This window comes from Castor canadensis, chromosome 3, assembly GCF_047511655.1.
Source record: "Castor canadensis chromosome 3, mCasCan1.hap1v2, whole genome shotgun sequence".
NCBI classification, from domain to species: Eukaryota; Metazoa; Chordata; class Mammalia; order Rodentia; family Castoridae; genus Castor; species Castor canadensis.
This window is the reverse complement of record NC_133388.1, coordinates 99,100,724-99,124,876: the sequence shown is the minus strand read 5'-3', so window position 1 is coordinate 99,124,876 and position 24,153 is coordinate 99,100,724. Positions and strand designations below refer to the sequence as shown.

The window sequence follows — 24,153 nt, the reverse complement described above, 5'->3', positions numbered from 1 at the left end:
CAAGCTCTAATAGAGAATAATTGCCAGTCAAGAATACATATATTTAGTAAAGCCATCATTCTTTCTTGATGGTGAATATGGACATTCATAGTCAAGGATTAGCTAAAGTGGTTCATTTCCACCAGTCCTACATTGCAAAAGACATGCAAGGGAATAACACACAAAAGAGAGGAAAAACAGTCACAAAAATGAGAGGTCAGGAAACAATAAAACTCAAATGGTAAATTGATGAACCAAGGAGAGTTAGGCAGGTGGCAAGCATGATGAACTTGGTAAACCAGTGCAACCTGAAGATGAACAGTGACAAAAGTAAAGAACAATAAACATGAGACTCAAACTGAAAAAAAAATTGAATAGAAACACAATAATCAGTAAATACCTCTCAATCATAAACATAAATATAAACAGATTTAACTCTCCAACCAAAAGAAACAGATTGTCTGACTGTATTAAAAGAAGATCCAAGATTTTTTTTTTCTACAAGAAACACATCCCACAAACACACACATAAACTAAACACAAAAGTTTGGAAAAAGTTATACGAGGCATGTGGAGATCAAAAGCAAACAGTACTAGCTATTTTCATTTCAAATAAAAAGCTTTTATGCATATGCCAAGAGCAGTTAGAAGAAATATATAAGGTCACTACTTATAATAATGAGAACATTCCAGAACATAGATATAATTCTAAATGTATATGCATTGAACATCAGAGCCTCTAAGCTCATAATAGAAACACTTCTGATCATGAAGAAACAGATAGGTCCAGATACATTAATAATGAGAGAGCTCAATACACCACTATCATCTACAGACAGAAAATCCAGAAAAAATTAATAAAGTTATCCTATATCTAAACAATACTGTGGACAAAATGAATTTAACAAACATTTGTAGAGTAGTCCATCTTATTGCAATAGATGACATATTTTTCTCAGCAGGCCATGGTACCGTCTCCAAAATACATCACATCTTATGTCATAAGGTAAATTTTAACAAACACAAAAAACTTAAAATAATAACTTGAATCATAACAAACCACAGTGAATTAAATTTAGAAATCAATACCAAGAAATACAATAAATCATTCAAACTCAAAGAAATTGAACATTCTTTTGAATAGTCAATAGATCATTGAAGAAATGAAGAAATTCCTAGATTCAAATAAAAATTAGGATACAATTTACCAGAATCCATGAGGCACAGTAAAGGCTGTCTTAAGAAGGCAGTTTACACCCATGAACAGTCACACTAGAAAATTAGAGAGATCTGAAATGATCTGATAATCCACTTCAGACTGTAAGAAAAACAAGAACAAGCTAATCCCAAATGTACTACAAAGAGATAAATTATAAAAATTTGGGCAAAAATCAATGAATCAGAGACCCAAAGAACAATACAATGAAAAAAGAAGTTGTTTCTTTGGAAAAATAAAAAAAAATTAACAAATTTTTAGCCAAAGCAACTAGAAGAAGAAAGGAGAAGACCCAAATTAAGAAAATCAGACACAGAAGAGGGGATATGAAAACAGACCCTCAATTAAATTCAGAAGTTCTTTCAGGAATATTTGAAAACCTTTATTCCAGGAAGCTGGGAAATGAAAAAGGAATAGGTGCACTTTTTGACACACATGACCCAATAAAACTGAACCAAAAGGACATTAAAAACCTAAACAAATCTGTAACAAGTAATGAGATTAGGGCAGTTATAAAGAAACTCCAAAAAGAAAGCCCAGGTCCTGATGGATTCACTACTGAATTCTACCACCCTTTAAAGAAAAACTCACACCAATGCTTCTCAAACCACTCCATAAAATACAAAAGGAAGGAATACTACTAAACTCATTCTACAAAGTCAATATTACCCTGTCTACCAAAACCAGGTAAAGATGCATAGAAGAAAAGAAAAGAAAAGCTATAGGCCAATATCCCTGATGAACATAGATGCAAAAATCCTAAATAAAATACTTGATAGCAGAATCCAACAACACGTAAAAAAGATTATACACTATGATTAAGTAGGTTTCACTACAGGGATGGAAGGATGTACAGATTTATAAATCAATAAATGTAATACAACACATACAGGATCAAAGACAGAAACTAAATCGTCATCTCACCTGAAGCAGAAAAAGCCATTGGCCACTTGCTTTCATGAAGGAAAGCTCTGAAGGGACTAAGAATCCAAGGCTCATTCCTCTACATTATAAAGGCTATCTATGACAAACATATAGTCAATAAAATACTAACTGTGGAAAAACTGAAGCCATTTCCTCTTAAATCAGGAATGAGGCAAGGTTGTCTACATTCATCACTATTATTCAGTGTGGTACCAGAACTTAGCTAGAGTGATAAGACAGGAAAAATAAATCAAAGGGATTCAAACAGGGAAAGAAGAAGTCAAATTAGCCTGACTTGCAGACAATATGATCTTTTACCTGAAAGACCCTAAAAACTCCACTAAAAACACTTATATTTTATAAACACATTCAGCAAAGTAGCAAATCTTTAGCAAATCTTTAGCCATAAAAAATCTTTAGCAAATCTTTAGCCATAAAAAAGAAATAAATTATGTTATTTGTAGGTAAATGGATGGAATTGGAGGTCATCATGTTAAGTGAAGTAATCTAGGCTCAGAAGGACAAAGGTCACATGTTTTCCCTTATATTTGGAAGCTAGACCTATAAGATAAGTATACACATAAACACATATATAATCTTATATATACAGAGAAGATGTGACTGTATTAGTGGGTCTGGGTCTGTCTGATGGTACTACAGGGAGAAAGGATAGGAAGAAAATGATAGAGTGAATATTATTCAAACACAATGCATCTGTGTATGAAGACAGTATAATATAATGCACTGTATACTATCGAATAATGTGGAGAAGGGCAATAGAAAAAAATAAAGTAATAGATGCTTGATCTGATTTAAGAATGAAATGTACATGTATGAAATACCATGGCAGAGCCTCTTTACAGAAATGAAGGTCAGGAAGGTAGACTTGGAGTTGTGAGGGGATGGGTGTCATAAGAAGTGAGAAGGTAAACAGAGAGGGTGAAGAAGGGTGAATATGAGTGATGTACTTTATATCATTTATGAAAGAAGAACAATGAAGTCTGTTGAAATAATTCTAAGAAGGATAGAGGTGGGAAGAGGGAGAATGATGGAGGGGGTGAATCTAATTAATATATACTGTAAACACATATGTAAAATGTCACAGTATATCTCTTCTGTACAACTATTATAGGGAAATATGAAACATTTTTTTAAAAATACAGTATATAACAACATAAGTTGTTCTATATGAAGCTCAAGGCAACATACAGTGAGAGGTGAATCTGAAAATTATTTCTGTGCAATAAAGAAATCTTATATTTCAATGTAAAAGTATAGAATCCTGTCTCATCTTGTTGTAGTCTTCATGAATTCAAAATAATCATCTGTATTCCTAGATTTTAATATTTTTTCATTATAATTGGGCATTAAATTTTATCATATGAATGTGATATATTCACCCTTTTTCTGTGCTGAGTTTTATTGATTTTTTTATATTACCTACTAATGATTTTGTAGATTTGCACTATAAGAGAGATTGATTTGTAAATTTTCCTTTTCTTTCCTTTCCATGAACATGTTGACATCAAAAGAAGATTTCAAATATATTTGCTTTTAACTATTACTGAAAGAATACTGAAAGATAAATTCTACTTCTGAGAGTTTAGAATCACTGTATGGACACTCAGGCCTACTGCTCTATGTGAGAAAGGGCTTTCAATATGGTTGGAAGTAGGGATATTCACATTTCACATTTCATGTTTCTCTCAGTTTTGTCAAATAATGGTTTTGTCATTGCATCTCGTTTGTCAGTTATTGGCATGGAGTTTTTCATAATATCATCTTGTTACCTCTCTCACTCTCTGTAAGCCTTCAGTTGTTCTCACAACTCAAAAGTGGCATCTTAGGAAAGGTAGATATTGAAGTATAATTTGGTAAAAGGCACTGGGAAAAATGAAGATTCAGAGAGAAAAGATGGAAAGCTGAATTTTCAGTTTCATTCAAAGACCATTCCAAATGAAAACAAATAGAAAACACTGCTTTCATTTCTTCCTATCACTACCCAAGGAAGGTGAAGTCTATTTTGCTACAAATGCAAAATAACAATTTTGTCAGGCTTAGTTAGAGATTGGGCATTTAAATATCTTCTATAATATGTGTTTTAGAGCATTTTCTACTGATATATCTCTTGCAAAATCATATGTTTCATAAAAAGAACTTCTGATTTGTTGTTTCTGTCATGAATACAATTGTTTCTTATTTAACCTTCCTTTTCCTTCCTATTTCTCATGATCTTTTAAGTCTGAGTCCTGTGAATTTCATCCTAATATCTCTGCACTTGGTAATGTGATTTATATGTGTTTTATATTGACTCAAAAATGTGCAGTATTTTAGAATAGGCATGAGAAAATATGACTATAACTTACACTTAAGATATTGCAAATATAGGTCAAGCTTCACAAAGCACATGAAAAATTAAAGACCATGGTGGGAGCAGACACCTCCTGTACATTTATAGTCCCCTTTATGCTGAGGAGTTCAGAATCTTTCAGATCAGGCCATGGTTTCCACAAGACCAGAGTTTACCACTAGACTACTTGCTTACGAATGCATTTTATGGAGTTTTTAAGCCCTCAGAATCTTAATGTCTTTATGTGTAGTAGAAAAAAATATGGTTGTGTTAGTGATTGATATACACCCAAGTGTTCACTGAGTCAGTGTCTGACTCATAACTGCTCATAACTGTGACTTTTTATTGTTTTAAGTCCTCTTTCCTTACTGCTGGGATCAATTGTCACTTATGACTCTGAGTGTTTGTGTGTGTGTATCTGCCAGTAAATGTGATTTAAATTCTGCTTGAGTTTTTATGCCACCTGTGTGCATAGGAGAAACAGCTGACCATGAAGTCTGGAGTCTCCTCAGGCATCTACATGTTCTTTGGTCTTTGTTTTGCAGAAAAGTTCTGCCTGGGGAGTTGGCAGCAGTGAGAGTGGTGAGGATTTGCAGAGAGAGTGTAAGAGGTTGAATAATGTGCAAGTATTGGGTACACATGTATGTAAATGGAAAAATGAGATCTGCTGCAACGATTGCAGGGATACAGAAGAGGGGGATAAAGGAGAATGAGAAAGAGGATGAATTCAACTTTGATATATGGTAAGGAAATTTGTAAGTGTCACATATTACCCCCATTATGATAATAATAAATGAAAGAAAAAAATGGCTATGTACTGCAGCATTGGAAAAGAGGGCTGCATTTCACACACACATCCTTAGATGTGTGAACCCAAATGTGACAGTCTTACTAAATATGTGTCTCCTGTCATAGCTCAGGGAGCAATGACATTTGACAGTTCTTCACACATGACAGCAACCACACATGTGCATGCATGCTGGAATTTCACTGGCGTTTAAGCCAGGTATGACAAATATTTCTCAGGTAAAAAATACCTTTCAAAGTATAGATTTTTTTCATATTGGCACATGAAAATATGTCTATATATCATATATAAGTCATATATTCTGTAGCCATATTTAGTTATGTCACATATATATCCATATATGTGTATATATGCTGTGTAAACATGTTTATATATATATAATATTTATATATATGTATGTGTATATACATATGGTCTCTTTTTCATATTGGCAGACATAATTCCTATAGGAAAGAAATACATTAAGTGACAAAGAGCAGGTAAAGTACTGAAGTATATAATAAAAAGCACATTTCTTCTTAAATAAAAATATTTTTATTTTTATTATAAACAAAAGAATACAAATTCTTTACCTCTTTGACTAAAAAACAATTATAGAATGACCTTTAGAAATCATGTTTTATTAGTTATGTGCAGCTTTACAGTTTTAATTGTGACACTTGAACGGTGGTACGGTCAACCCCTGATTCTAAATTCCCTGCAGACAGAGTCCACGTATCCTCTTTAAAAGTGTTCACAAATATATTGATGATTAACAGGATTAGTGTTGATATGATTAATGATATTCAATTGATAGTGGTTAAGTTAATGTGTTGTTTAAAAGTTATTCAACTTACAACTGTGTTGCATATATTTTGAAAGTATAGTCTTTGTTCAATAAAACCATATGTACTTCCTTTATTGATTTTATTGGACAATTATATAGCACTTATGATGTGTTGTGAGCTAGTCTGTGCACTTTCCATGTATTAAATGTCTACAACAACTTTGTGAAGCATGCATTATTATTAAACTACTAGACAGAAGAGCCCTAGGCTCCTAGTGCTTAAGTTCTTTTGTTCTCACTAACAATATCTGCAGGGATGCACACCAGGTAGTCAGTGTCTGACTCTGTGCCCCTGTCACCACCTTTTGATGACATCTGAATTTTGAAATGGCAGCAATCTTCCTGATAATGTGCAGTCTAATCTAAAATAATTTCAGTTGCCTTGGTTCTTGTAAATCACATAATTCTTCTTATGAGTTTCTTGGGAAGAGACTGATTATTTCTCTTTTTAAATCTGTGTCATACCAGCTATACAGGCCATCTTTCTTCACTTTTTTGTTCTGCAAAAAGTCAGTCCAGTTTCTCCTCTAAGAACTTGGGGGTCAATGTGGAGGAAGAAGAAACTACTCTGAAACCATTGTGCAGAAGCCTCCAGGGGCATAAACATCCTTAATATTTTCATGCTACTGGATCAGCTAAAAGCTAGTTACTTCATCTTCACAACACCGATCTGGACTGTCCAAAGAAATCATGACAATTTGTAAGTTTTTCTGTGCCTATTTGATAAAAGAACTCCTCTATTTAGACTTTTGTCAGAATTGCTAATATGTCTTTGAATATAGTTGAGTTTGAGGTTTTTTTAACTATTTGCCCAGGCTGACCTGGAACCACAATCTTAATCTCAGCTTCCAAGTATCTAGAATTATAGGTATAAGCCATTGGCACCAATCTAAAAATTATCTAATATTCTCTATTTGTAACATTTTCCTGTACTTATGTGCCTAGCATTTTTATTTAAGTAAAAGGACATATTGCTAATTCTGGCCTTTTGCTTTTTATAAGAATGATATTTTATTTGACTTTTTGTTAATTAATCCTTTGCTGAAGTTTTCTCTTTGTGACAAAAATGTGGCTTCACTGCCCAAGAATTTCTCTAAGAAATATCATATATTTATCACATTTCCATAATGACTGTAGCTCCCATTTAAGTGTTTCCTTCTATAAGTCAGGTACTGAGAAAAATGCATTACATACTCTCCAGAAAACAATCTTTAAAGTTTGCCATTACTGTCCTATTTTACAGATGGGAAAAATAAACACAAAGGTAAATAGATCAATGCCTTGGATCTTGTAAGTTGCAAAGACAAAGGTCTATTTAATCCTGTCTTTTAATACACCTCCCATTTTCCGCTTACGCATCCTGTGGTATTTATTATTACTTCCTCTTTTATTTTACAAAAGCACCTTGGGACACAAGAAACACATTCATTAATGAAGACATCGAGTTCTGCAAGGTTCAGGGATTTCCTCATGCGAGCAATGACAGAGAAGTCATTAAAAACCGGTAACCTGAGTAGTTCTGAGTTTATACCAACCTGCTAGTGAAATAACTGTTGGAAGATGAAAGTCAATGTGTTCCTGGCACATGGTAAACTCCTGAAGACTGAATTACAGTTGCCCTGTGTCTTCACATTCCCCCTTTGCATTACAATTGGCATCTTCAAAATCCAAACATTCATTCATTCAGCATTAACCTTAATCTAAAATGTCATGATCTAAGGCACTTAGTAGACAAATAAAGAAGACAAACAGTCTTATTTTCAGAGTTCCTCTTCTAGGAGGGTGAAAAGTATACCAAAAGCTATAAACTGTGGTGTTAGTACTGAAGGTTTATTCAGAGTTGTGTAAGTACACAACAGCACACCTCAAGAATGTATTTATTTTGTCCTGCTCTGTACTGTGTCAACTAAGAAAGTGGCAATCCATCAAAAAACAATAACAATTGTGATGATATATGTTCCTAATAACATCACACCAAAACACAGGAAGCAAAAACTGACAGAAATTAAAAGAGAAATACAGAAACAATAATGGTTGGAGAGTTCAATATCTCTCTTTTAATAACTTATTAAATGACAATGGAGATAATTAATAAAAATAGAATACTTGTATACTATAATCCAACTAAATACAATAGCCAACTATAAAACAATTCATAAAATAATCTCACAATAAATATTCTTCTTGTGCACAAGGAACATACTCCAGAATAAATCATATTCTCAGCCAAAATATAAACTTCAACAAGTAAATGGCAGAAAGAAATAGAGAAAGTCAATTAAATATGTATAAGTTAAGCCTTTTCTTTAAACAACCAATGAATCAAAGAAAAAATCATAAAAGAAATTACAAAATATTTTTGAGATAAATGAAAATGAAGACATAATATACAAAAGCATACCAAAAGCTATAGGATTCTGCCATGGCTGGGCTTAGAGAGAAATTGATCCTTCCGGTAAATTTGGTTTAAAGCTGCCTCCAAACATTTTGTATTACTTTACAGTGATTGCCTAGCATGAGTGAGGCCCTGGGTTTAATCCTCAGCATCACAAAAGAAAAAATCAAGAAAAGAAAAGGATAATACACAGCAGTAACTTTTATGAATGTAGATGGAAAAATCCATAATAGAGCACTATCAAATTCAATTCAGAAACATTCACAATGACCAAGTGCCATTTATCAAAGGAGTGCAAGGTTATTTTGGTGTGTAAAAATCAGTCAAGGTCATATACACATCAGTAGAAAAAAAAACAGAACCAAAATGATCTCTGTAAGTACAGAAAAATGATTTGACAATATTTAACACCATTTCGAAATAAAAACATGCAACAGAATAGCAGGAAAGAAACATCTCCAATTTGCTAGATGTTACCTATGAAATATACTTAATACCAAAATACTGGATGTTTTCCTTCAAGTTCAAAACAAAGACAAAGATGTTTACTCTAGCCAAATCTATTCAGCATTTTGTTGCCGTTTTTATCCAGAGCATTGGACAAGGAAAAGCGGTAGTTTCTTGCATTGGAAAGGAATAAAACTATATTTGCAGATAACATGGCATCAGACAGTGTCCAGAAAAATACGATTACAAAGAAAAAAAAAGTGTTGTAAGGCAATATAAGATCAATGTAAATACCAGTTGTTTATCTGTATATTGCAATAATCAAATTTAAAATAAAACTCAAATTGTAGTTTCACTTATAGCAGTTTGAAAAAAAAAAACTTAAAAATAAATTTAACCCAGAAGATACAAACCTTCACACTCAAAACTATAAATCACTATTGAAGAACATTAAAACTGTACATAAGTGAAAACCATCCCATGCTCATGGATCAGAAGAATGCATGGTATGAAGATATCATTCGTTCTTTCTTTTTTTTTTTTTTTTTTGGTTGTGGCATTGGGTTTTGAACGGAGGGGCCTCATGCTTTCTAGGCAAGTGCTCTTATCACTTGAGTCACTCCAGCAACCCCAGTACTTCTTAAATTGACATTCAGATTTGATGTAATCCTTGTCAGAATTTTAGTTGACTATTTATAGAAATAGAAAATATTTTTTAAAACTTTAAGAAAGCCAGGCAACTATGACTCATGACTGTAATCCTAATTACTTGTGGAAGAAATCAGGAGGATCATGGTTCAAAGCCAGCCTGGATAAATAGTTTGTGAGACCCTATCTTGAAAATACTTAGCATGAAATGTGTTAGTGGAGTGACTCAAGGCTTAGATGCTGAGTTCAAGCCCCAGTACTGAAAAAAAACCTCTCAAATGGAATTGCAAATTATGCAATATGGTTACTCAATAATTTTGAGTAATCAAAGCAATCCTGAGTAGTGATTACCAGGGACTGGGATAAGTGCTAGGGAGCAGGGGTGGGAGGAGGATGGATGGTTATGGTCAATGCATAATGATGCAAGTATGAAAATATCACAGTAAATCTCATTAATAAATACAGTTACTACATGTTAATGAAATAAGCTAATACAATTTCTTAAATCTAAAGAAAAAAACAATATAGGACAAAATACAATTTTCCCTCACTTTTTTGAGAAATCAGGGACAGTGATTATGCATTTGAAACTTTAATGTTTGAGAAGCCATTACATTAGTGCTTGAAAGGCTCTCTTCAGTCTAAGACTCCTTAGTTACCTATGGCTAATTTTTAATTCTAGTCCAACATTTACTTGTTTTAAAATTTTTCCTTATGATATATTCATTGTAAAGGGTGGATTCATTGTGACCATTAGAAATAGGATTATATTATACATTGAGTAGATCATCCCCTCCTGTCTCTCCCCCTTAACTCTTTACCTGTCCCACTTAAAGCAATTGCAGGAAGTTTCTTTTATTTCATATAAGTATATGAAGTCTGTCAACCATATTTCTTCACCTTAATCTCCTTTGCTCCTCCCTCACAATACGCCATACATACTGTACCTATTTTACAGTTCTATCTTTGGTATATCAATTTCACATCTTATGGTGGAACAACAATAATTAAGACATTGACAGAAGGATAGACTTATATTTCACTGGGTTAGATTGGAGATTCCAAATGCAAGAATGTGAAGAGTATTTGTTGGGGGTAGGAATAGTTTTTCAACAAATATTGCTGGGACAATTGGATACAAACATTTTAATGAACAAAACTGTTTCCTTACCTTACACTATATGTAAAAACATCTGAAAATAAATTTAAGACTTAATTCTTAAAAAAAACAAAAGATTACATTTTCTTGATAGATTTGGTAAAAGCTTCTTAAGTAGAACACCAAATGCAGGAGAAAGAAAAGAAAAAATAGACATTTTGGCGTTCATCAAAATTAAGTATTTTTGTGCTTCAAAGTCAAAAATGAGGTGAGAAATGCTTACAAATCCTATATCTGGTGAAGGATTTCTATATAGAAAAATATATCAGGATTTCTTAAAACTAAATGACAAGACAATAAAAATGAAACAATGGTAAAGAAATTAAACAGATCTTTCTTCAAGAAAGATTTTTGCCAATGGTGTTGCATGCCTGTATTTCCAGTAACTTGGAAGACAGAGGTTGGATGATGATAAGTTTGAGGCCAGCCTGGGCTACATAGTGAGACCCTGTGGCAAAACACAAAAATAAGTTAATAATAAATTTAAAAAGTGAAAAGAAAGTAAATGGCTGATAATTGTATGAAATTATACTTAACATCATTAATAACTAGGGAAATGCAAGTCAAAATTACAATTAGGTGCTATATCATATCCTCTAGGATGGCCAACATCAAGGAGAATAATAATTAGCCAAATATTTAAGCCTTTTAAATAAATGACAACAGAACACATATTAGATTGATTTTTATCTCTTTTTTTTTTTTAGTAGGACTGGGGTTTGAACTCAGAGCCTTATGCTTGCAAAGCCAGTGCTCTATTTCTTGAGGCACACCTCCAGTCCTGATTTTTATCTCTTAAAGTTAGCTAAGACATGCTTAATTGTAAAACCTCTTAACATTTACTTTTGACTTATTTAAAGGAATTTGACAATCAATATAAATGTGGTCCTGCTGCAGCTACATTTTGCTGTGCATAGGAAAGCAGTAATTAGGTGTATTGTTGGTTAGACTGTCCATTTCTCTGTGTAGACAGAAAATTGAACTCTGGTAATGAGGAGTAATTTACCATGGAGTTTAAGCTCCACTGTTGTTTTGTGGATATTGAGCCAAGAAAAGGATGTATTACCAATTAAGGGAAGTCTCCTTGGCAAGTGGGTGGGAGAAGAACCAGCATAGTTTTCTCTTTAAATAACTACATATTCAAGATTCCAGCATCTTGAAGATAAGGAATACTTTGAAATTTCTGGTTGAAAACTCTTTATAAAGTTTTGTCCAAGGGTGGGTGTCAGAGAGATCTAAAATGACTGCTAGAGTAGGGAATCAGAAATCCTATGCTCCATGACACCAGAAACCTCCTTGAGATGTTGGAGCTACACTTGGGTAATTCTGATTTCCCTTAACCAAAATAATAACTGCCATCACACTACGTGCAAATAAAAAGACTGACCCTTAATTCAGATTTTAATTGCACCTAACAGCCATGAAAATCCCATGAGGCACAGCCAACAAGGTGTGTCTTGTCCTGGGAATTAAAGTACCCCAGACATTTCTCTTTTCTTTTCTTATTTTTCTCTCTTCCTTTTTTTCTCCCAACAAAAAAAAGATAGAGCATCAATCACAATCAAACTGTGCAACATCCTGAAACTAGCCCATGGAAAGGCTCCCTATGCTGCACTGAACTGAAAAAATGTGGAGCCATTTCTCCCTGCCAGCTGGCTCCAATGCTGCTTGTGTGAAACTTCAGAATGAACTGGTGAGCATTACTCAACACATGACTCCCTTACCCACCATCGAGGAAAACAATCCAGCATAGCCCCTGAGAAGACTGAACATCTCCCCGCCGCTCCAACAAAACTGAAAAAGCATAAAAAGCTCACTGTATTCAAACACCAATAGCAGAGAATCCCCTACCCCAGAGAATGACAGTGGGGCCAAAAGCCAAGCTCTCAGCTTCAAACTCTCAGTGAATTATTGCTAATAGAACCACAAAGTTTGAGAGCAGGGGTGGGGTGAGAAGCCAACCTCCCAGAGGAGCCACAAGCACTCAGCAGAGATTGGGAAAAGCACAAAGACTGACAGTGGGTTGGGGTGACAGGCCAACCTCCCAAGCAGGGCAGGTGGTGTATCCTAGACCTGATTTCTGGACAGAGGGCAGCATTCAAAACTGAATTGCCCAGCCTTGCTGCAGAAGGAGCTAACCAAACAGAGCTGCAACTGAAGAGCAACACAGCAAGTATCTGATGAAAACAACAGCTCTGACCAGCCTGCAAGAGCTTGAAGTCTTACCTCACCTCACAATTCCAACTAATCTTGTGGACAGAAGGACCAAATACTACTCACAACACAGTCTTCTGGTGAGAACACATCAGAGCTTCTACTTGTGCACCAATACCAGGTTTGGACACCTAAGGAATAACTCCAGCACTTTTACCAAAAGACTAAATTTTCTGTGGTTCTTGAACCTGTTGTTTTTTATTGTGTTTCTTTATTATTATTATTATTATTATTATTGCATTATTAACTTCACCATCACTATTCCCTTATTCTTGTTCTTACCCTCTTTACTTTCCCTCCTCCTGTACTATAATCCACTGTTTTCCCTCCCATCTACTCTTTCTGCCCCTTCTCATTCACTCTTTCCCCCATATCCACCTCCCCCTCCTATCCTTCCCCAACCTGTCATCACACTATGACTCTCTCCTACATACTCACCACCCACTGACTAGCCAACTATACCAACTATACACAACCCCATCCACCTGCAATACTTAACGCAAGTACCCTCCACTACAACAACAGAAATACACCCAAACACACAAAAGGCCCACAAAACTGAGCAACTGAATACCTCTTCCTCTACCCACCCACCCCTTTTAGTGCCACCTTCCACCAATACCCCAAAATCAGTAACTAGACTAATAACAATTGCCCCTCCCAACTTCCACTGTTTACAGATATTATCATCAAGAAATATTCTACATAATATGTAAAAAACTGGTCTGGCATTGAACCTGTGAATTTGTTATTCTAAATTACACTTGTAGGTAAGAGACAGAAAAAACACATCAACCTAGTTAACAACCAAGTCAGTCACCACACAGAAATTAAATCAGGGAAAGAAATCAGGCAATCAAAACCACCAACTAGACTACCAAAAACATAGTTGCACAGCACCAAGTGGGTTGATGGGAAGAAGAAGAAGGAATGGAAACCAGTCTCCTCAAAAAAAGTAATTCAATACAAGATTCAGGGGGAAATGAAAAAAATGGATACCCATTTCCTAACCTCCACAAAACAATGATAAATGTCACTAAGAGTGACACCTACATTAAAAACTCTCAAAGAAGAAATCCTGGAAGATATCACTTAGAAATCCATGGAGAAGATACTAGATATGGTTAACCAGAATGTACAAGATGCTTTCAAGAGGTTTCAAGATACCAAAAATAAAGAATAGGAGAAGATACAGAAACAAATAAAATTAACTTAGAGAGGACTTCAGCAAGCAGCAAACTAAAATAAAGGACATCATAAAAAAGAGATTTACGAATTAAAGATAACAGCACAAAACATAAAAGATGAGTAGAACAAGATATGGAAAACTTCAGAAAAAGTCAAACAAATCTTGAGAATAAAATGTCCCATTTGTCAAACAAAAAAACACAGTGGAAGGCCACTCCAATAAACTAGAACAAGTGGAAGACAGAATCTGAGAGCTCCTAAGTAAAATAAAAAACAAAGAAAAAATAGAAGAAATCTTAGTCAAACAACTCAAGAGCTCTGAACAGAATATGCAAGAGCTCAGTGGCTTCATCAAAAGACCGTAAGTGAGAATCATAGGCTTTGAAGAAGGAGAAGAGGTGCAAGTCATAGGGATACACAACATATTCAATAAAATAGTAACAGAAAATTCCCAAATTTCAAGAAAGTTTTGCCCATCAGATACAGGAATCCTCCAGAACACCAAACAGACTTAACCAAAATAGAATTTCCCCACGACATGTTATCATTAAAACAAAAAGCACAGAGAAAAGAGAAAGAATGTTTAAGGCTGTAAAACAGAAAAAAAAAAAATAAACAAAGAAAGTATAAAGTTACATCTATCAAAATAACAGGAGATTTCCCATTGGAAACCTGAAAAGCAAGAAGGGCATTGAATGGGGTATTTTGGGCACTGAATGAAAATTATTTCAGCCCTAAGATACTCTACCCAGAAAAACTGTCATTCAAAATTGATGGAACAATAAAAATCTTCTTTTATAAACAGGAACCATAACAATATATGACCACCAAGTCACAACTACAGAAGATTCTACAGGAAATTCTGCACACAGAAGATGAAAGCAAATGAAACCATGAGAGGATGGGAAGTATCAAACCACAGGAGAAGAAAAGACAAATAATCAGAGAGTAGCATTGATTCAACTGCACCCATCATCCCAAAGAGTTTTCAACAAACACTGAAATAGGCTTAAAAACCTAAGGTAGACTTGAAAGTTTACACTCCCAGGCTGTGCCCTCCTTTTTCTGGAATATGTCCTATATTCTACAATAAAAATATAAAAATGTTCAAGGGGAAAAATTATTACTCATACTAGAGGCCAAGTCTGTGGTAGAATCTAACTATCCACTCTCCCTTTTTCTCCCCTTCTTTTACTTTTCATCTTCATTCTTCTTCTTTTCCTCTTTGGTTTCTTACACTTTGGATATTATTTTTCCTCTTCTTCTCTCTCTTTCAATTTTTCATCTTGTCCATTTGAAATGCTGTATAGATCATAGGAGAAAATTTTCTCATTGATTTTTCTTTTCCTGAAAGCTAAATATTTTTTTCCTGAAGATGTTTATTTATTATTTTAACTGTGGCCAGCAATAAAAACAAACACTAAACCAGGTGTAGTGGCACAGGCCTGTGATCCCAACACTTGGAATTAGAAATGTGAGGATCCAGAGTTCAAGGCTAGATCCTATCTCAAAATACCAAAGGTAGGGTCTCAGTGGTAGAGCACTTGCCTAGCATTACTGAGGCACTGGACACCACAAACCGGGATATTCACAGAGACAAAATACTAACAAAGAGTTGGGTTCTGGAAGCACTCCTTATACTCATCTATCCTTTTGAATATTTATGATTTTCATCAGTGTGCTCAAATTTCCAAGAATTCTGTATTAAATATGGGTGGTATTTAGGTATTTGACCTTGGAGTCATTTTTTTTCCAAATAAATGTAGGAGCATGCCAAGAAAACAATTTTGAAGGAATGTGCTTGGAGAATTTCTTGCAGTTAGTCTCCTGGAGTCAGCAGAATGAGGACCCCATCCATTCTGCCCTCACCTTGTACTCACCATCCAGGAGAGAGCACACATAGCACCAGGCAATCTCACTTGAAGGTTTTAGAAGTTTCAAATCTGTTTCTCAGATTAAGTTGAAAGACTGTTTCCTAAAATGTATCCTCCTGTCATGCTTCAATTTTTAGCGACTTCTGCTTAATCTATAAAATCTTTTTCCACATGGAAATTATTCAGGCATGTAAAAACAATTGAGTGTTTATATAACATTGTTATATCCACTCAGTGAACAACAGTTCCTCTTGGCAAGGCAGTCCTGACTTCATCTCTCCAATGTAGGGCATAGTTTAAAAGCTGCCTCACCCCATTCACGATTTTCTTTGCAGAAAAACATCATTTTTACTACTGTACATTATGGCTGTATATTTGTAAGTATTTCCACCTAATCTGCCAGTTCAATTAAAGAAATATCTATTGAGTCTTTCTATATTATATGAATTTTGTTTAATTTGTGGGCAACAACATCAAGAAGTTCACAGACAAAGCACAAGGTGACATAAAGTGTGTGCTTCTGGTTGGCACATGTGGGTGAAGACTGTCTCTTAGCATTAAGGATCCATTCTCTCTTTCTCTCTCATGTACAATGTATTCCTCTTGAAGAATATGAAAAGCAAAGATACACAATCCCATAATTTTGGGCAGCAAAGGTGCCAGATAAAAATTAAGTTTCAACATTCACATGCATTCTGTGAAAATAGAACATAGAAAACACAAAGATTCCATTGTCTGCCTTGTTTTGCATTTGTAGTTGTGGAGAGGTTTGCAAAGATGGGCTTTTTGGTTCATTTTCTTGCTGTTTTACTTTGCTTTTTCTTCTTGCAGGAGGACTCCAAGGTCCAGGTTCTCATTTCTGGGTGTGAAGATGGGAGTAGCTGACTCAAATTTTCAGTACTGACCACAAGCTTCACTAGTGGTGGAGAGAAATGTATGTTTGCAGCATGGGGACGCTTTCTGATTCTGATCTCTGATTCTTGAATTTCAACTATCATGGTTTGATCTTGTATTCAACAATTCCAATAGTGGACTTCTTACATCCGAAATGCACTAGTGCCATAGAGAGTGGTTATCCTGATGAGTGAATTTGGGAGATTTTTCTTCCCAAACTAGAACCTTGTCGTGCAAGTCCAAGGTCTTTGTGAGCACAAATGTATAAAGTAATTCCCTTCTTTAAATAACTGTAGTGAACACTGTCTCTGTAAAAACCTTGATAATAAAATGTTTGCTCCCTGAGCATTCGATGACCAATACCTCAAATGATGGAAGTCTGGGTGGTTATCCTCCTAGACATAGGACAAACATACTGAGAATTCAAATATTGTTGAATAATGAAGGCAATTGTCCATGACACACAACAGAAAAGTAATTCAAATTATTACAGCACTTGATCCAGAATAAATCTCCTATGTAAGATAAGCATTTAGGAGATGGATTGACTGTGGGCATAGAAATGGAATTGAAGATTTATCAGGACTTATCCCTAGAGTGTTAAATTATCCTCATGAATGATGCCATAGCAGATTCTGAAAAGGCTGAAACATATTGACTTCTTGGGGACAAGGGTGATGTGAGTAACACACTGTTTAAAATTGCCCAAAGAATAAACCAAAGTTGGATCCCTTGTATGGAAGTTGGAAATAAAATTTGTCACTTAATCAGAACATTTTTAGAAGGAAAAGATAAACTATTGATAATTATACTGAGATAATGAAAATTTATTGAAATTCTTACATGCAAAGTAGAATGGAAGTCATCAGCCAACATCAATTTACACAAATTGCTCATTTGTATCCTAGAGGGAGAAGCAGTTTTCTTTTACTGAAATGCACACTTTCTGGATATGTATTTATGATTAGAGTCCACCAAGCTTCTGCTGGCAATACTGGCTGGGAACATTATGAATGCTTGTTCATTAGCAGTGTCCTTAACATCATTACTTTTGGCCTGTATACATATATTATAGCAGACTAAGCCCATAAGTTTCTCTGAAATGATTATTAACATTTGCTACAATTTCTATTATGATGACAGAGAAGATTGAGTGAATGCACCCACAACTATCATACCTAATGACTTCCATGAATAAATCTTTCTTTCCATATCCATGAACTTAGGTTCCACTTATTTAGGGAATTCAGTATCTGGAACTGACTATAACACCTCCATAAAAAGAGAAATTCAATATTTGGAATTCAAATGCCTCAAACCAATATGATTCTGGGGACCAACTGTGTAACATAGTGCCTAAATTAAACAATACATACTTTGAATGTGTCAGGAGGATGTTTTCTTGTCATCAAGAAGGACACAAGAAAAATTTAGAGGTGATCAATGTATTTGTCACAATGATTGTGGTGATGGCTTTATTGGGATTTGAATGTGCCTTGCATCACCAAATATATACATTAAAATATAGAGATTTCTGTAATGTAATTTTACTTCCAAAAATTATTATTGAAAGGTCATCTAATGTCTAATTAACCTTCTTCTCAACAAATGGGGGAATGAAAATTAGACATTCACATAATAAAAAACACCAACAAAAAAGGGTGTATTCCTCTCTTGTTTGATGGGTGCAAGATTTTCCATTCTGAAAACTGGGTTATTCACAAGCCTGCTCTGGAGTTGTTTGAATTGCTTATGTATTGTATATGTTAACTCCTTATCAGATATATAGTTGGCAAATATTTTTCCCAGCCTGTAGCCTGCCATTTCATTTTGTTGATAGTTTCCTTGACTGAGAAGAAGATTTTGGTTTGATGTGGTTACATATGTTTATTTATTCTTATTTTTTCAAAAAAAATTATTAATGTATATTTATTTTATACTGAGGTTTCACTATGACATTTTCATACTGGTGTATGTGTACTTCATCCTCTATATTACTATTGTATCCTTCCCTCTTTTAAAAATAATTTTTAACAAGTTTTATTATCCTATTTTTGTACATGAGTAGACAGCATTTCTACATATTCACACATCCTTCCCCATCACCCTGAACTTTTGTACTCTCCTGTCCCACTGGACACCACCTCCAAACAGTCCCTGTTTTACATTCATGTTGGAATAGAGGGAATGTACCTCAACATCTATCATAGTGAGGTTATATATTATATATGATAAACCAATAGCCAACATCATATTAAATTGGGAAAAACGGAAACCATATCTTCTAAAATAAGGGAGAAGGCAATGGTGTTCATTCTCTTCTCTCTTATTCAATATAGTTCTTGGATTCCTAGCCATATCAACAGAGAAAGAGAAAGAAATGAAAGGGATAGAAATAAGAAAGGAAGAAACAGAATTATCCCTATTTGTAGATGATATGATCCTATACTTAAAAGACCCTAAGGATTGCACTAAAAAACTCCTATATCTAAGCAACATTTTCAACAAAATAGGAGGCTATAAAAGCAACACACAAAATCAATAGCTTTTCTGTATATCAATAATGAATAGCTGAGAAAGAATTTAGAAAAACAATTCTATTCACAATCACCTCAAAATAAGTAAATGCCTAGGAATAAACATAACTAAGGAGGCAAAACACCTCTACAATGAAGGATATTTAATTGTTTTGCTTTTGTGGATTGAGTTTCTGGTGCAATTTCCAGTTTTTGTTCATACATTTAGGTCCTTTATGGGTTGATTTTTTGGTGTGGTTCATATAAGGGTTCAATTCCCATTTTTGCATGTGGAAATCCAATTTTCCCAGAACCATTTTGTAAAAGATGCTCACTGCCCTTTCCCCATCATGTCCTCATGTCTTTTATAACATAGTTACCTATCCACAGATGTTTTGATGTGTTTCTGGACTCTCGGTTCTATCGATTGGTGTATGTCTGTCTTCCCATCAGCACCACATTGAACTGAGTTCTACAGCCTTGTGATGTGATTTTAAGGCAGGAAATAAGATGTCTATAGCTTTATTCTTTTTACTCAAGATTCTTTTGGTTATTCAGGAGATCATGTTTTCACATGAGTTTTAGGATTATTTTTTCTGTTCCTGTGAACAATGCTCCTGTTTTACACTGAATCTCTGTATGACTTTAGGGTAATGACATTTTAATATTAGCTCTTCTGGTCCATAAGTATGAGATATTTTCCATTTTTTATTTCTTATTCAATCTGTAATTAGTGTTTTTAGTTTTCAACAGGTAGAGCTTTCATATCCCTGAATTAACTTGTTCCTAAGGAGTTTATTTTCTTTTGACACTATTGCATATAATCCTGTTGTCTTAATTTCTTTTTTCTGCTAGGTTTTTATCTGAGCATTTAATACTTCATATGTGTCAGTTAATAAAAGATCAAAATACTATTGAATTTTTTATGCTGGTTTTGTATCCTGCAACTGTAATAAGTTCAGTTATTCATTCTAACAGGTTTTTGGGTGCTTTTTGGGTTTGTTTATGTACAGGATTATATCATCACAAAAAGAGATAATGTTTCTTCCTGCTTTCTGATTTAGATGTCTTTTATACTAGGAATTGTTTCCTTAATCCTTTATGAATTAGTCATTGTTGGTGCACAGAAATACAATGGAGTTTTGAGAGTTGATATTATATCCTGCAACTTTGCTGAGGTTGTGCATTAACTCCAGTAGCTTTCTTGTGGATTCTTTGTCATTTTCTACATATAGGGTCCTATCATCTACCAAAAGAAATGATGTTACTTCTTTCAAATTCTGATGAACTTTTTGTTATTTAATAGCTTTGGCTAGAAATTCTAGAAAAATGTTGGATAAGTGGTAAAAGCAAGTATCTTAGGGGAAAACCGTGCAGTCTTTCCATGAGTCAGTATGATGTTGGCAATGAGTTTTTCACAAATGGACTTTATCATGCTGAAGATATTCTCTTTTATTCACACTTTGTTGAGTGCTTTTCACATGAAAGGTGCCTTGTCAAATACCTTCTGCTCATCAATTGAGATGATCCCGTGATTTTTTTCTCCCTTTGTTGTTATTATGACATAATATATGTCATCACATTAGCATAATCATGATCATATTAATGATTAATGATAATCTGTGAACCATCTTGCAAACACACTGATTAGTCATGTGATTTATCTTCTTAATCTGATGTTGAATTCAATTTTTATTATTGTCCTAAGAATTTTTACAACTCTAGTCACAATGAATATTGGTCTTTAATGCTTTTCTTTTGCTGTCTTAGCTTTAGTATTAGGGTAATGTTGATGTCATAGAATGTTATTAGTGTAAGAGTGAGGGTGGATGTATAGCTGTCCTTATCTCAACTAGCAAAAGGCCTTGTTCCTTCCTGTTATTGCTTATACTCTCTCTTCAACAAAATTAGAGATAAGGGCAAAATAGTTTCTGCTGGGTATCTAGGGGGTGGGGGGGACAGAGGAGGGGTGGGCTACCAAATATCCAACATTTTTGGGTACTTTTTGACATCACACAAGAAGATGTTTTGTTTCTGGTTTCACCTCTGACCTTTGATCATTCTGTTGTGGAAATATTCCTTGCTCTATCAAGTGGTCCTTCTCTGCTTATTCCACCAACTTCTGTCAAGTTTCTCCCATCAAAATTAGCTGGTGTTCTCTTATCTCATCACAGAGTGACAGTTTTACAGGCAACACCAACATTGCTTAGAAGATTTGTATCTCAGCTTATCAAGTCAACTGTTTTATCAGCCAGTACTTCTCTTTGAGTGTTAGCTCTTGGTGGGGAGCCATTTTCATCATTGACTATTTTCAAAAGCTGGAAAGGAGAAGGCAATAAGACACAAATATTTAATATTTATGGCATCATAGAGGTGTCAAGTTGGACCACCTTTTACAGGATTCCAGAGTAAAGTTTTAATTCTACTTTAAAATGTGATATGCCTGTACCACTGAGATTTCCACTACTTGGAACACTAGTTGAAGTAAGAGATACAAATGGTCTCACAATTCAAGAAGGCAGAAGCCAAGTATTTTTAGGTAGGAAGAACAGAGTGTGTTTTCTTGATGATGAAATGACAGTACCTCTTGGCACAATGAGAGCCACAGGAGACTTTGTGACTGTGAAAGATGGAGAGATATTTTTCTTGGGACAAAAGGACAGTCAGATTAAATGTCATGGCAAATGTCTTAACATTCAACTTGTGCAACAGGTTGCTGAAGAACTTCAGCAAGTGGAATCTTGTGCAGTTACATGGTATAATCAGGAAAAATTAGTTCTCTTAATAGTGTCCAAAGATGGCTTAGTAAAGGAGTGCATCTTTAAAGAACTGCAGAAACATCTTCCAAATAATGCCATCCCAGATGAACTAGTTTTGATTGATGCTCTACCATTTACATCTCATAGCAAAATTGATGTTTCTGAGTTAAACAAGATTTACTTAAACTACCCAAACTCAAAGGTTGAGATTAAACTCCATGGAAAAGAAGATCTTTGGGAAAAATTATAGTGTTTGTGGAAGTCTATTCTGAGTCTTTCAGAAGATACTTGAAGTTTCCTGATGAGTCACTTTTCTCAAATAGTGGTGGAGATTCCTTCAAGTCTGTACAGCTCCTCAATGAGATTGAAAGTCTTGTTGGTACATCAGTACCTGGGCTTCTGGAAATTATTCTCAGCAGTTCCATTGTAGAGATTTATAATCACATTCTTCAAACAGTGTTTGTGGATGAAGCCCTGACATTCAGCAAGAGGTATGCCACAAAAAGGAAACTCAGCAACATGAGTCAAGAAGAAGCAACTGGAAAATCTTCACATCAGAAGTCTAGCTTGCCTTTAAATTATGACAGTGAGACAACTGCTTTTATTGCACTGAGCAGAGGGAGTCAGATTTTGTCTCTGATTACTAATAGGTTTTGAACTAAGTTAGAACATTGCCTTGCAGCCTATTCTTCTGATTTAGTTTCACAGACTAATATTCAAAAGTTGAATAGCTTAAATTCTCCAGCTCTTATTGGGAAGTCAAAAGATGTGCCCTGTGTTGCAAAAGTTTCTGAAGAGTAAAAACCTGTGATAGAGGCTGAGAAGATGGAATTTCATGTAAGGTGGAAGTCACAGGCAAATGTGTAGATGCTTCCCCTTTGGTTGTAATACCAGCTGTCCATAAGTGATCTATCACTGTGTACATTGGTTCCCATTCTCATAGAATGAAGGCAATTGACCTTTATTCTGGGAAAGTGAAATGGGATTTTTGGGAGATTGAATTGGACCCTCAGCATGTTTATCAAAGTGTGGGAACTTTATTGAGTGGGCTGTTATGATGGATTGGTTAATGATCTGAAAAGTAACAGTGGAAAAAAATACTGGGTCTTTACCACTGAAGATGCTGTCAAAAGCTCACCAACCATGGATCCAACTACAGGACTTGTTTTCATTGGATCTCATGACCATGATGTGTATGCTTTAGATATTTATAAAAAGAAGTGTGCTTGGATGTTAAAATGTGAAGGAACTGTCTTTTCATCTCCTTTTTTGAACCTGATTCCACATCATCTATATTGTGCTACACTGGGAGGATTTTTACTGGCTGTTAATCCTGCTACAGGGAACATAGTTTAGAAGCATTCCTGTGGAAAACCACTCTTCTCTTCCCCATGGTGTTGCCAACAGTATGTTTGTGTTGGCTGTGTAGATGGGAATTTACTCTGCTTTACTCACTTGGGACAGGTTTGGCAGTTTTCTACCAGTGGACCAATCTTTGCATCACCGTGTCATCAGCATCAGAGCATGAAATATTTTTCAGTTCCCATGATTCTTTTATCTACTATTGTAATGTGAATGGTCACCTCCAGTGGAAATTTGAAATGACTTCAAGGGTATATACAATGCTGTTTGCTTTTTCTTCACCATGCTCATAGCAGTGACGTATTGCTGGCAACAGCATTTACTGACAGAAAACCCTGGGTCTTGGACTCTCAGAGTGGACATCTGAAATGTGTATATGAACTTCCTGGAGAAGTTTTCTCTTCTCCTGTGATCTGGGAATCAATGCTCATTATTGGATGCAGAAATAATTATATTTATTGTCTGGATTTATTGGGTGAACACCAAAAATAATCAAAGACAGTCCTGATAAGTGTATTTGTGAGATATTTGAAGATATTTTACCAATTATAAAGCATGAGAGTAGTTTGACATTAAAGATTATATTTTGGTTAA

General features: G+C 34.8%; 1 pseudogene; it reads left to right on the top strand.

Annotated features, from left to right (window-relative positions):
• The first annotated feature begins 944 nt into the window (after positions 1-944).
• LOC141421430 (beta-alanine-activating enzyme pseudogene) lies at positions 945-23,029 on the top strand (annotated as a pseudogene).
• Positions 23,030-24,153: the final 1,124 nt, after the last annotated feature.